The sequence below is a fragment of the Amphibalanus amphitrite genome, unplaced genomic scaffold (genome assembly GCF_019059575.1).
Source record: "Amphibalanus amphitrite isolate SeventyFive unplaced genomic scaffold, NRLGWU_Aamphi_draft 000645F_arrow, whole genome shotgun sequence".
In the NCBI taxonomy this organism is placed as follows: domain Eukaryota; kingdom Metazoa; phylum Arthropoda; class Thecostraca; order Balanomorpha; family Balanidae; genus Amphibalanus; species Amphibalanus amphitrite.
The window spans coordinates 315,131-328,950 of record NW_024882139.1 but is presented as its reverse complement, the minus strand read 5'-3'; the positions used below and the strand labels follow the sequence as shown (position 1 = coordinate 328,950).

General features: G+C 42.5%; 1 long non-coding RNA gene across 1 annotated transcript; it reads left to right on the top strand.

Annotated features, from left to right (window-relative positions):
• The first annotated feature begins 5,202 nt into the window (after positions 1-5,202).
• On the top strand, positions 5,203-7,276 carry LOC122363869. The gene is made up of 2 exons (XR_006253442.1): positions 5,203-5,569; positions 6,101-7,276. It is a non-coding gene; the product is annotated as an uncharacterized LOC122363869 (long non-coding RNA).
• Positions 7,277-13,820: the final 6,544 nt, after the last annotated feature.

The window sequence follows — 13,820 nt, the reverse complement described above, 5'->3', positions numbered from 1 at the left end:
CCTTACTCTGGTTTGACGAATTGTTCAAGGCCCTGTGAAACATATTTCTGATCATGTTGTGCTTTGTGGCTTTGGGGTGTGCTGAATCTGCATGAAGAACAATCCCCGAGTTAGTCGGTTTCAGATACAATTCTGTCTCTAGTGTCGCCTCCTCTAAACTTTTTACCTTGGATACAGTTTACCTTGGATCATTCTCTGACAAGGAAAGAGGGGTCCCCTTCTTGGACACCTTGGTCTCTATAGCTACTACCAGCACAGGGGAGGCGACACTAGAGACAGAATTGTATCTGAAACCGACTAACTCGGGGAATGTTCTTCATGCAGATTTAGCACACCCCCAAGCCACAAAGCACAACATGATCAGAAATATGTTTCACAGGGCCTTGAACAATTCGTCAAACCAGAGTAAGGAAGATGCCAGCGTGGAAAAGATTCGTTCTTTATTGTTGGGGAACGGGTACTCGCCCAAATTGTTAAAAAGGCTGATCCGGGAGGTGAGGTTGAGCAGAGCTAAGAAAAACAAGAACGTTAACCCGCGCCCTGGTGGGGTCTGTTTATAACGCGACCTGGTGGGGGGGGGGGGGCTATTTTTTGCCCCCCCTCGTATCTCCGAAACTACTGGACGGATCCGAAAAATTCAAACGGCGTTCGAAAGGCCTGTCAAATTTGTTGAGGGAAACCAAATTTTATTGACCTCGGGGTCACCGATGACGTCACAGGTCAGGTCAAAGATGAAATGTTTCACCGTTCACGGGTCTTCTAGGGAATGCGCTATAACACCGAGGAAAACGCATTTTGTCGGGAATCAGCGATAGGGCGTCAGTTGCCTAGTAGATATGTTGCTGTTAGAGGTCACTGGTCATACCAGGTCAGGTCACAGGTCAGGTCACCAAAGGTCACCAAGGGTCACCACATGAACCCAACTTTACTAAGGTTATGCGATGCATGTTTTATGGCCAGTTTTTCATTTCCAACTCAATGGTGTTGGTTATAAGACCATCAGGTACGGTTTAGGTTACTTTCTGGTGGAGGTCAGGTCAAGGTCAGGTCAAAAAAGGTCAAATTTCAAAGTTGATATTTTTGCATAAAATGGGTATTGATTCGATGCAGCTCGTCACGGGGAGTCTAATGGTGGTCTTTGTTTTGCGCTACGAGGTCTAGAATTGCTGAAAATCGAGTTTGAAAATTTGACGTCATCAATTTTGAACAGTTTTTTCGCTATAACTTGGCCAAAAAAAGAGGTATCGATCTCAAATTTGGTATGTAGATAGAAGGCGGTAAGGACTATCACATATATTCCGGTTTTTTCGAAATTCAAAAAACTTTTTGGATTTTTTGGCTATTATATTCAAAAAATCTATTTTTTGATTTTTTGGGGTCAAAATCCAAAAATTTCAAAAATCCGAGATAGCAGTTTTGTAGCCCTGTCCATTCTACAGCTTTTATGTCTGTATCATTTTTCTGTATTTGCAAAGCTATAGGCCTGACAGCTCTTCCCGCGAAACCCTTTTTTGGGTCGAAAACGGCAGAACATGACGTCACTCTGACGTCATTACCGGCCAACCTATCATAGCCTTTGGAAAAATTTTTGGTCACAATGTGTAAAATTGATGTCCGGGATTGTACTGAAAGTTTGGTGACGATCGGCGCAGTGGTTCTGGAGATATATCGAAAAGTCTGGAGGGGGGGCAAAAAATAGCCCCCCCCCACCAGGGCGCGGGTTAACAAAAGTAAAGTGGGATCTGATGGATTTTTGACTTTGCCGTACTTTGATGAGAACTTGCTACACAAAGTAAAGTATGTGGTGAAGAGATCGGGACTTAACGTCAGGCTTGCGTGGAAGAATGAAAACAAACTCAGAAAAAGTTTAGTTCGCTCAGCTTTTACACAGCCGCTCTGTCCAGGCAGAAACCGCTGCAACATCTGTAAGAGTGGTTTCGAAGGACAGTGTACTGTAAAAAATGTTGTGTACTCGCTACAATGCAAGGCATGTATGGAAAATGGTGACATGACGGAGTATGTGGGGGAAACCAAGAGACCCATACGGTTGAGGTTCAATGAGCATTACCGGGATATCGCCAACAGAAAGGAGGACACGCCTATGGGTGATCACTTTACAGAGTGCCATCCTGGCATTGCCTCACTCCATCCCCCATCGAGGCTAGAATTCTGTATAGGGCCAAAGATCACCCAGATCGAAAGATTGCCTAGTCGATCTTTATCAGGAATCGAAAGCCTGTCCTCAATTCGAACGTGACCTCATGGCCGATCATGTGATGAGCCACATTTGTGACACTCATGAAGATATATATAATGAATATGTATGCGCGTACTGATGAGCTAATAGGTGTTTGTGTGTGTGTTTTTGTTCGCATTGTGATTTTGTGATGTTTTACCATGGGGTGTGACATGAATGTTAAAAGAATATTAGCGTTGGCTATTTGACCTTAGGCTATCGTGATATTAATATCAGTAGAGATAGGCAGGTTGATTGCGAATGTTTTTTTTTAATAAGCTTTTAACCCGCGCGGGGCTGGGGGGGGGAAAAAATTTTTTACCCCCCTCGGGAATTTTAGCACTATCTCAAAAACAGCGGCGCGCAGCGCCGCCAAACTTTCAGTACCTTTTCTTACATCAATTTGACACGTTCCCCGAAAATTTGAGCGAAATCCGTCGGAAATTTTTGAGAAATTGACGTTTTAGTGACGTCATGTTCGCCATTTTCGCCTCAAAAACGGCAAAAGTTCAAACGCCGCTAACATCTTCATTTTTAAGGGAATCAAGACGTAACAAAAAAGGATATACGTAATTCTACTTTGTCTATCAAATGGCTATCTCGGTTTTTTGAAAATTTTGGATTTTGGCCCAAATTTTTCCAAAAAACTGACTTTTTTTGGGAAAATGGCTATAAAATCCAAAATTTTGAGTGTATCGAAAAAACCGGAATATATGTCAGAGAAGTGGTCTATGTGTACCTACATACCAAGTTTTAGAAGAATCGGTTAAAAAATGTGGGAGTTATTCAAAATTGTATGACGTCACGACACACAAAAAAACACGTCACGACACACCGACCGGTCGGCGGACGGGGGCGGCGGGCGCGCCGGAGCTCGGAGCCGCTCGGCGTCTCCTGGGGCTCGGCCCTCGACCGCGCCCCGCCCTGCCACGGCTGGCGGCCTGGAGTCGCCCTTGCGGGTGACGTCAGAGGTCGCTTCGCCTCCTCTACCCGCTCGGTCAGCTGGGGAGAGCGGCCAGCGAGAGGTAACGGGGAGAGGGTACCAGGTGCTGCCATCTGTCGAGCAGCGCGAGGGCTATGAGGGATCACTGTCGGCGGGGAGCGGCTCTGGCAGCGGGGTGGGTCATCCTGGGATGTCAGTCGTCGGGGGGAGGGCGGGAGGGGTGGAGAGAGGGGCAGAGGGGGGCTCCCGCAAGGCGGGTGCTGGGGTGCGGGGTACTCGTGTCTGGGGCGATCCCAGCCCCAGTGTAAAGGGCGCGGACAGGGTGGGTGAGCGTTCTGGGTATAAGGACATCAGAGAGTACTTCTAGGCGGTTAACTTAGCATGGTTTTCGAGGTGTTTTTTAGTTTGTTCTATTGTACTGTCTGTAACCGCGGCTGTTGTCGCTTTGTTTCGCCAGCAAGGAACAGTTGCAGTCCACAATTAATCTGGATAATATGTGGGCAATGCGTTTTGTGGTGGTACGAACAAGGCCCATTGGGTTTGCTCTGTTATTTCTGTATAATAGTACACTTGTCATGTCGTTCGTCTGCCGTTGTATACCGTCTGCCGGTAGGCGTCGGTACGACTCGGGAGTCTGACCTCGGAAGGCGCTTTCCTGACGGCGTTGGCGACGGGCTCGGCGCTGCGTGCGGCGGCGGCGCCATCCGGGGCGTGCCTGCGAGTTCTGTGGCGGGATCGGCTGCTGCTGGGCTGGCGGCGGAGGTGGTGGCGCTCTGCTCAGTGCGTCACCTCTCCTGCGACCCGAGCTGGCTGCCGAGGTTCCTGTTGGTGGCCCCGGCGTCTGGGAACGCCTCGACTGCATTCCTTTCAGATTTTCCTATTTTCCTGTCCCTTTCAAGTTCTAGCCCATGCCCTTCCCTTCTGATCAGTACCACTTTACCTTATTCACCACAAAATCTCATCCAACTCTTAGTCAAAGGTAAGCAATGGCTGAACTTAAAATAATGACTTATAATTGTAGGGGTCTCGGGACCCAGGAGAAAAGAAGAGACGTTGTCAACTTTCTTAAGAATCTCGATTTTGATATTTATTTGTTACAAGATACGCATCTTACTGAAAGAACTGCGCAATTTTTTGACACTATTTGGCGTGGAAAATGCTATCACTCCTTTGGTACGTACAACAGTCGAGGGGTGTCAATTTTGTTCAAACCGAAAGTACAGCATAGTATAATTCATGAAGAACGTTGCCAAGACGGCAATTTTCTCATTCTTGCTTGCCACATATTCTTGAATACATACACAATCGCATCAATATACGGACCAAACGATGATTGTCCAACCTTTTTCGATGAGCTGTACACGAACCTAGAAGAACTTACAACGAATAATATTATACTTGGTGGAGACTTTAACTTTGTCACAGATCGCTTACGCGATTCAAATTACATTAGACACAATAAACCTGGTACAAGAAATGCTTTTTCGAAAATCGTTGAACAATACGATTTAATAGACACATGGAGAGAAATAAATCCGCATGGGGAAGGATACACTTGGACAAGGCAGAATCCTCTAAAATATGGCCGACTAGATCGGATATACATTCAGGATCACTTAATCAATAATATAGTATCAGTTACGCACCACCCTGGGTATAGATCTGATCACAGTATTGTATCTCTGGGCATCAGAGAGCCACATATGAAAAAAGGTCCCGGACTATGGAAATTTAATGCTTCTTTACTTGAAGATAAATCATATAATGAATTGGTGAAGGATACAATAATGAATATTGTGAAACAATATGCAGCGCCAATTTATACCGATGAATACCTATCTAATCCGAAGAACTTTGAAAATATTTGTTTCACTATCAGTTCTGAGGCCATTATTATAAAATAAATTCCGAGCCGGCTGCGAATTTAATTCCCGATTCTGAGCCATTGGTTATTATAAAAATGCAGCCTGAAAAAATCGAGCGGTAAAAAGAAGACAAAGTCACGTGCCGGTGGACGCAAAATTCCGAGCTACTGATTATTATAAAAATGACTTTTTTACAATTCAAGGCGCATAAACAGCGCCACAATTGCACAAAACTGCGAATTTTCAGCCAAAAATTGCAGTCGGGTACCAGCGTCATAAAATTTTGCAAAGCTAGTCTTAAGACGATAATTTCACTCGTAGCTTATCGAATATTTCATAATATGTACATTCCATGCATTTTTAACGCTTCTAGCGATAAGTTTAAAGCTATTTGTGAGCCCTGGGACATAAAACAGCTTATCTAGCAGGAAGAGAAGTAAGCGGCATTCATTCTCGTCATAATGAAGAAGCATCCAAACGTTCTCATGGGTGCAGCATTGGCGTGCTTAGAATTGTGACCATAATGTGAGTATATCAACTGCCTCAGCACGCTGTAACATATTTAAATTATGTATTACTTCTGATTTTGTTCAGCTTGTAAATGTAATTGATATTTATGACATCAGTTAACATGGTCTAGAAAACGAACCAGGAAGAAAGGGACTAGTTTTCTTTCGCGAATATACAGGAGAGTTTCCCTTATTTTTACGATTCGCGTGAAATATGACTTGGTAAATAAAGCTGCATTTATTTATTTATTTATTTATTTATTTATTTGATACGTACTCCTTATAAGATCAATAATGATCAATACTACTAGAACTGCATAGAAAATGGAACATAAGACTGTTTTCGACCCGCACCTAACTAGGCCATTCTCCATAAAGCGACCGAATAGGAATACTGTAAGGTAAACCCTGTAAAGGTACTGTAAAGGTATACCCAGGTGCAGTAAAGTTTTCCAGCAGGTTAAGCGTATAGTGAAGGTCGGGTCAGGGTCATGTCAAAATGACCAAATTAAAATGCGATGAATGTCAACAAAACTGTGTGTTTCAGATGCAGTTCGAGCTGAGGAATCCATGCAATTAGTGGAACGTTTAGAAGTTACAAAAAATTGTAGGCAAGTCTTCGAAGGTGCTGAAATTTCAGAAGGCGGTGCCTGTCGAATTCTGGCGGACTCTGAGGACAAACTGAGGACAATGCAGAGCACCCAAGATCTCACACCCTAGATTATATCTGAGAGAAATTTAAGCCAGAAAATCAATGTCAACAAGTCAAGGACGTGGCCAGAAAATGTGATGATGACGATGCGGTGCGCCTCCCGCCGGTTGCGGCCGGCAACATCTCGCGCCGCTTGGTAAACACAGCGCCAGGCATCTCTGCGCCAGACCTGTAGAAATGGAAATTGAACGCATGAACTCGTGTCAAAAAGCGAGATTATGTGTCCAACTGGTCACTGGCAAACGCCGGCATGACCACATATCCAGCTGATTTAGAACAGTTATGGTGGTGCGACGCGCAACAGTTGTTTACTTTTCACATGGTGTGGAATGTGGATGTTGGAACGTGTCCTTGTTAATTACCAGTCCGAGAGCATATTTATAACTCAGCACCTTAGCAGCTAAAGCCAGGCAGCAACATGACCATTAGGCCCGTCAGGCTCGCTAGTATACCCTTCCTATAAGACAAACCGAGTCCGCGGCAGAATCAGGCTGCGCTACCACGGTGTCACGATGTTCAGTGCAGAGTCAATGTCCGATGCCTGGTGTCCCTGGATTTCGCTTGGCCGTCAACCAGAAGTCAAAACGGTAAAGCACAATGGAACATGGAGTGGGTGTGCAAATGTAAACAGGAAGGGCATTTGGGACAAATTTCCGGCATTTAGGGCAAATGCCCGTATACAGCGCCTAAAATCGACGATTTTTTCTAGAATAGAAATAAATCGAAAAAATTATATGAAAAAAATATTTGCTTTAGCTAGACAGCTGTGCGTAAGGAATTCAAATCAGATTAGTTGGGCGTATGCCCTCCACCGCTTCCGAGACTTTCTGGATCCGCCTGTGGTTATCGTCTTTATTGGTATTCGCGCAATACTAGACGTGAATATGGTCGAAAACCCGACATGTTATGCGGATCTCTTTCAAATACACAAAATGTCAACGATTGTAATGCATGCTGCTGAAAGATTTCTCGTGCTACTACTTTTTGTTCGAAATATATATCCCAATGAAATCTGGCTGTCCTTTTGCTTAATCCCAAAAACTGATGGTTGAAATGCAATTTTCCTAACCGAAGCATGTCTTCTTTTAGAACTAAAGCTTTGCTATTTTTAATAAATTGAGCGATTAACTTGTTCGCACGATTCATTCATAAATACATCTTTAAATTACTCAATCCCAAGCATGAACAATGCTGAACATTTTGAACCAGGCATAACACAGTTGCTCTGATAACCCAAGAACTTTTGTCATCAATTTACCTTTAAATGTGACGTGAGTTTTCTTACAAAAGACACGGAAAACGTCTTCAAATATGATTTTTTCATAAGATTAAGCATAAATGTATACGAACGATTTTAAAAATCGGAATTATAATGCACATAATCACATAACATGGAATATATAAAGCACTTGAAGTATGACATCATACATTTTTGGCTCATTTTTCACAGCCAAATAATGAGCCGGAAGATGCGTAAAAATGAAGCACGCGTGAGTTTTATAATAATGAGAAAAGCAGCCGGCTGCTTTATTCGGCTCGATTTTTATTTGCAGCCAGTGTCTCGATTTTATTTTATAATAATGGCCTCTGGTCTGTTTTATGAAACCTTGCTGATGATGATCCGAGGTGAAACAGTGAGATTCTCTAAGCAAAAGGCACGAAAAAAGAGAGCGGAAGAAAGCAGTCTGCTAGTTCAAATAAACCAACTGAATGAATCTTTTAATATATGCAGAACACAAGAAAACCTAAAACGGTTAGATGAAGCTAAAAATAAATTAGAAGAAATAAGAGCTCCAAGAATTCAAGGATTAATTACTAGGTCCAGAGTCCAATGGTTTGAGGAAGGGGAGAAGTGTTCAAAATATTTTCTTTCTTTAGAAAAGAGAAATGCCGTGCGAAATTCAATTCAGAGTATGAACGACGGCGAACAGCTTATTACTAATAAAGAAGAAATACTGCAATATGTTTCTAAACAGTTGGAAAAGAAGTACTTAGAGAACAATTCTGAATGTCATAGAAAAGAATATCTTGAAAATAATATTAGGCGAAAACTATCAAATGAGCAAAGAAATCGCTTAGAGGCACCTCTGTCGTTTCAGGAATTACAAACAGCGCTAGCAAGTATGAAAAAAGGCAGATCTCCTGGAAGTAATGGATTCACTTCGGACTTCTTCAGACATTTTTGGGAATTTATCGGCATATTCCTATTTCGGGCTTTCAAAGACAGCCTAGAAAATAACAATTCTATTATATCCCACAGGGAGAGTATTGTCACTCTTATACCAAAACAGGGAAAGCCAAAAGATTCGATTAAAGGCTGGAGGCCAATTTCTTTACTAAACGTTGATTTTAAAATTATCTCAGCGGCCATTGCAAACAGATTAAAAACTGTGATGAATGATTTGATAACACCCACCCAAACTGCGTACATAAAAGGACGGTACATTGGCGAGAATACCCGGCTAATGTATGATGTGATAGAACATATAAATAGCAAATCATCTTCCGGTTTAATAATGGCTGTGGATTTTGAGGCCGCGTTCGACACTGTTTCTTGGGGGTTCTTATCAGAAGCTCTACATTGCTATAACTTTGGGCCTTATTATACACACATGATCAACACTTTGTACCTCAATACCAACAACTTTTCGCGAATAATGTTGGATGGTTTTCTGGGCCCTAAAATCAAAATGGAAAGAGGAATCAGACAGGGGGATCCCATATCGGGATATCTATTTAATTTGGTGATGGAGCCGCTAACAAATCAAATACTTCAGGCGAATGATATTAAAGGCATACCGATGACAACTGAATCGGAAGTAAGGTTATCGCAGTATGCGGATGATATGATATTATTTTCATGTGTGGAACCTAATTCAATTAAAGCGGCACTTAATGAATTGGAAATATTTCACAAAGTATCAGGTCTTCGCATAAATATTGATAAGACGAAATGTCTTCAAGTAGGAAAGCAAATTGATAATTCATTTCTCAGTAGCAGCGGGGTGCAAGTAGTGAGAGAACTTAAAGTACTAGGGGTACTATTTAGCAACTCAAACACAAATATCGTAGAAAAAAACCTCACCGAAGTGCTTCCCAAAGTAAAACAAGAAATAGCACAATGGAAACGACGCCACCTCACTCTAATAGGGAAAATAACCGTTGTTAAATCAATGGTGATTTCAAAATTAGTACACATTCTATCAGCGCTACCAAATCCAAGCAAAAACGAAATAAGAGATATAAATAGCATCATTTTTAAATACATATGGAATGATGGCCCAGATAAAATAAAAAGGAAAAGGCTGGTACAGGACTATGGTCTAGGCGGATTGAAAATGATTGATGGTATGTCCTTTATTAAAGGCTTGAAAATTAGTTGGTTGAAAAGGTTATATTGGTGTAGCTCAAATGTAGCGTGGGCGAATCATATCAAAGACGGACTTCCACCAATCTGCGACTTAGTATGCTACGGAGCAGCCAAGCTGAGGGACATCGCTAAAAATAAGATGCAAAACAAATTTTGGAGCGACGTTTTGAATGCTTGGGCAGATTTCTGTTCGGACTTTAGAGCAATGCCGGAACACATATTAACAGATAAGTTATGGTTTTCCGATCACACCAAATTTAAAACGAGCATAGTCAAGGATTGGAATGAAAGTGGATTGCGATTCATTGCTGATTTATACTGTAATAACAGTGGAACACTTGTAAACAAAGAAACTCTAAATAATTCTTTCAACATAAAAATGTCGTTTTTGTGTCACGCGTCACTGACCAAAAGCATACCACATCATAACGATAACGCTGCAGCCGCTCGCAGTATCACACACCCCATACTCCCATACAAAATAGCGTTACTGGCAAGGCAACTCAATACATCACGATTAGCCTACAGAGAATTTGTATTTGCGCTACGCGAACCCGAAGGAGATACATTTAAGCAGTCACACATAAAATATAAATGGAATAGAGATATACGATGCATGCATGAAGGTACACTTTATGACATCCGGCAATCTACATGTAATACTTACTTACAGACACTGCATTATCGCATAGTGAACAGAATAATATCGACAAACACTTTTTTATTTCGCATTGGAAAGTCTGAAAACCCTTTGTGTACTTTTTGTAACGTAGAGAGTGAAACACTACACCATATCTTGTGGAGATGTGAAATAGTGAAAAAAATTTTGAAAGAAATAATAAGATATCTTCAGGAAAAACATAATCTGATTTTAAGATTGACAGTAGAAAATTGGATATTCCCAAGATTAGCGGATGAAGACAAGCTTAATATATTGATAATAACAATTGCAAAACTAGTAATATTCAGAGCAAGACATAAAAAACATACTCCAAGTAAACAAGAATTTCACTCTTTGCTTAAAATGGAAGCCGAAAAAGAGTATAAAAGTGCTGTAAAACGGCACTCTTTTCAGAGGTTTGAGTCGAAGTGGGGCACTGTCGCGAACATTGTTTCAGGGGCAGGGCCCTAAAACTAACGGCATATTCTTCCCGGAACCTTCTCCCATCCTACCCACAAGTCTACATGCATGCGAGACATCCCGGTCGTCGTGGGCCTCCGGCTGGGGCCCGGCGGCTGGCGTGGCGTTGCGACTGTCACCCGGTAGCTTCTCGGTCCTGCCCGCTCGTCGTGGGGGTGCCCGGTGGTGCTGCCGCCCGCTCCGCCGGCAGTGCCTTCGCTCCTTTTTTTTTCTTCGTATTCCTCCTTTTTTCTTCTTTATCTTTTCTACCTTTTCCCTTGTATGCATTCCTTTATATAATTAATTTACTTTTGTGTGCGTGCTTAGTGCTTTATTAATTTACTTTTGTATGCGCTTGATGTTATTTGTCTGCATTGTTCATGTATTTGTAAGATCAGTATCTTTGCATTGTCGCGACCGTGGTGCACCCACGATCTGGTGCACGTTGCTGTGTGTTTGGGACGAGGACGAGCGGCGTGCTCACCCTAGCCGTGGATACTGCTCTCTGGCTCCGCGGCGGCTGAGCTTCTGTGGGTCGCCGCTAGGGTCCGCTGCCAGTGGCGCTCCCTGCTTCAATCATATGCGCGAGCGAATCCGCTTGGTCTGTACCGCTAGTGATTCTGATCGGGGTGAAATACACAGTGATTTTTCTAAAAAAAAAAAAAAAAAAAAAAAGAGACAGAATTGTATCTGAAACCGACTAACTCGGGGATTGTTCTTCATGCAGATTTAGCACACCCCCAAGCCACAAAGCACAACATGATCAGAAATATGTTTCACAGGGCCTTGAACAATTCGTCAAACCAGAGTAAGGAAGATGCCAGCGTGGAAAAGATTCGTTCTTTATTGTTGGGGAACGGGTACTCGCCCAAATTGTTAAAAAGGCTGATCCGGGAGGTGAGGTTGAGCAGAGCTAAGAAAAACAAGAACGTTAACAAAAGTAAAGTGGGATCTGATGGATTTTTGACTTTGCCGTACTTTGATGAGAACTTGCTACACAAAGTAAAGTATGTGGTGAAGAGATCGGGACTTAACGTTGTGACATGCCTTCGCCAATCGATGCCGATCGATTCGCTCCGCTGCTCCCTATAAAAGCAGCAGCGACGCGGACGCGGGGGCACTACGCATTCGTTCACTCACGCTGGAGGACCGTCAGTCATTCGCGGTGTGTGATCGTTCGGTGTGAGAATCGCTGTCGATACCGGGCTGACTGGTCGGCTTCTTGACCCCCCCTGCGACCGACAACTATCATGTAAGTCCGGCAGCGCGTCGCCGGTTATTCGGCGGCATTAGATTCTCCAGCCTATCGAATGCTTTATTTTTGGCCCACTAACATAAAATCTGAATCTGTCAATTGATTCAAATATCTCGGTAAATGGTCACTTACTCGTGGAGTTCAGACTTCTACATCATTTTTGTATGCGTACTGTTAACGTCGTCATAAAGAGTTGTGCAAATCTCGTACCCACTATAACACCTTCGCTTGCTCTGAAGTTAGTTTATGTCTGTGTGCATTCACGTGTGTATGACGCGGATTGTGCATGTCAAATATGTCGTGCTCCCACTGCCACCCCTACTCCCTCCTCTTGAAATTAGCACGTAACATACAATATAACCCACTGACGAAACTAGACTATGACGGTGAATGAGGGGCTGTAACGAAAGGGGAATGATCGAAGTGATGGGTTGACGAGGTCGGGTAGATGAGTAGAGTAGAACGGGTTTCAGAAATTGTGGTCTTTAATTGGGTAGCAGGGCTAGCAAATGATAAAACTTGGTCAATTATCAAGGGGAGTGGGTCGAGTTGAGCGTTACTGAGGATCTGGGGGTTATTCTGATACCTAGGCTTATTACTTTGCTATTAACCTGCCGTCATTAGCTCATATTAACGCTTGGATGACGTCAACTGACAATACCAGATAATTTCAGTAATCAACATCTTTTTAAAAAAATTCTTCAGAGCTCAGCATGCCATTTGACGGTAGTTGTCCTGTATGCAGTCGCAATTATCCGGATAGTTGTTACTTGCTAGTAGGTCTCAGTTCGCTTATTCATCAACTGCAGCTCAAGGAGGTCCAAAATGAAACACCTTTCCAGATTTGAAGTAATGATTGAGCGTTCGATTTTTCTGTTTTGTTTTTCGTAGATGACTCGTTAACGGATTAACGTATACTGTCGAGTAATTTGGGGTTCTCAAATCTGCAACAAGTAATTCAATGGATTGTGTACAACTATAATTCACTGAGCCAAATCGAAATCAGTATACCATGGTTGCAATAAAATCGTTCAAGTAACCGGCCCTACTGATTTTCTGATTTCCGCGGTTCGAACTAAACATGTTTCGCCACATTCCCTCCTACATTGATGAGAGCCATATTTCATTTTGTACTAGCATACCTTAAAGTAGCGTGGTACTCAGAAACTTTGCAGTGAGTTCATTATTGACGAACTAAAAATCAAAGGTTGATTTTGAGAGAACTGAAGTAAATAACGAAAAGAAATGAAAACTTGAGTTACAGACCGTAATTACTAACAATGTAATTGCAATCCACGAACCCTCTCAACATGTTACAAGCAAGTTACGACAAGCTTACAGATTACTAACTATTTTACCAAGAATACCTTGTGAATTGGCATTGAAACCATATAACTCTCTGTTATACGAAGTTTCGGAACTTAAAGTAAAATTCCAGGCGCGCCGTTTCACCCAATTAGCCGCGGCCGCGTAGTTTATCGGACGCCGCGTTATTATCATTCATTAATTAATGCCCTATACTTGTTGAAAAGACTTTCATACAATCGACATTCAGTGCGTCTGGCATATTTGGTTAACTACGTCAATATCACTTTGCCTAATTCAGTAAAATTCCAGGCGCGCCGGTTCGCCTATTTAGCGTCAGCCATTTAGTAGGGGACGCCGCATCGTTATCATGTATGTAAATTGTTAGTGCAGCAGATAACCGAACGATTTTGAGACCAAGTCAATAAGATATCATTGTCATTGTCATCATTATCATTCAGATATCAGATATCATTGTCAGTTGGCTCCATTCCTCTATTCAGCG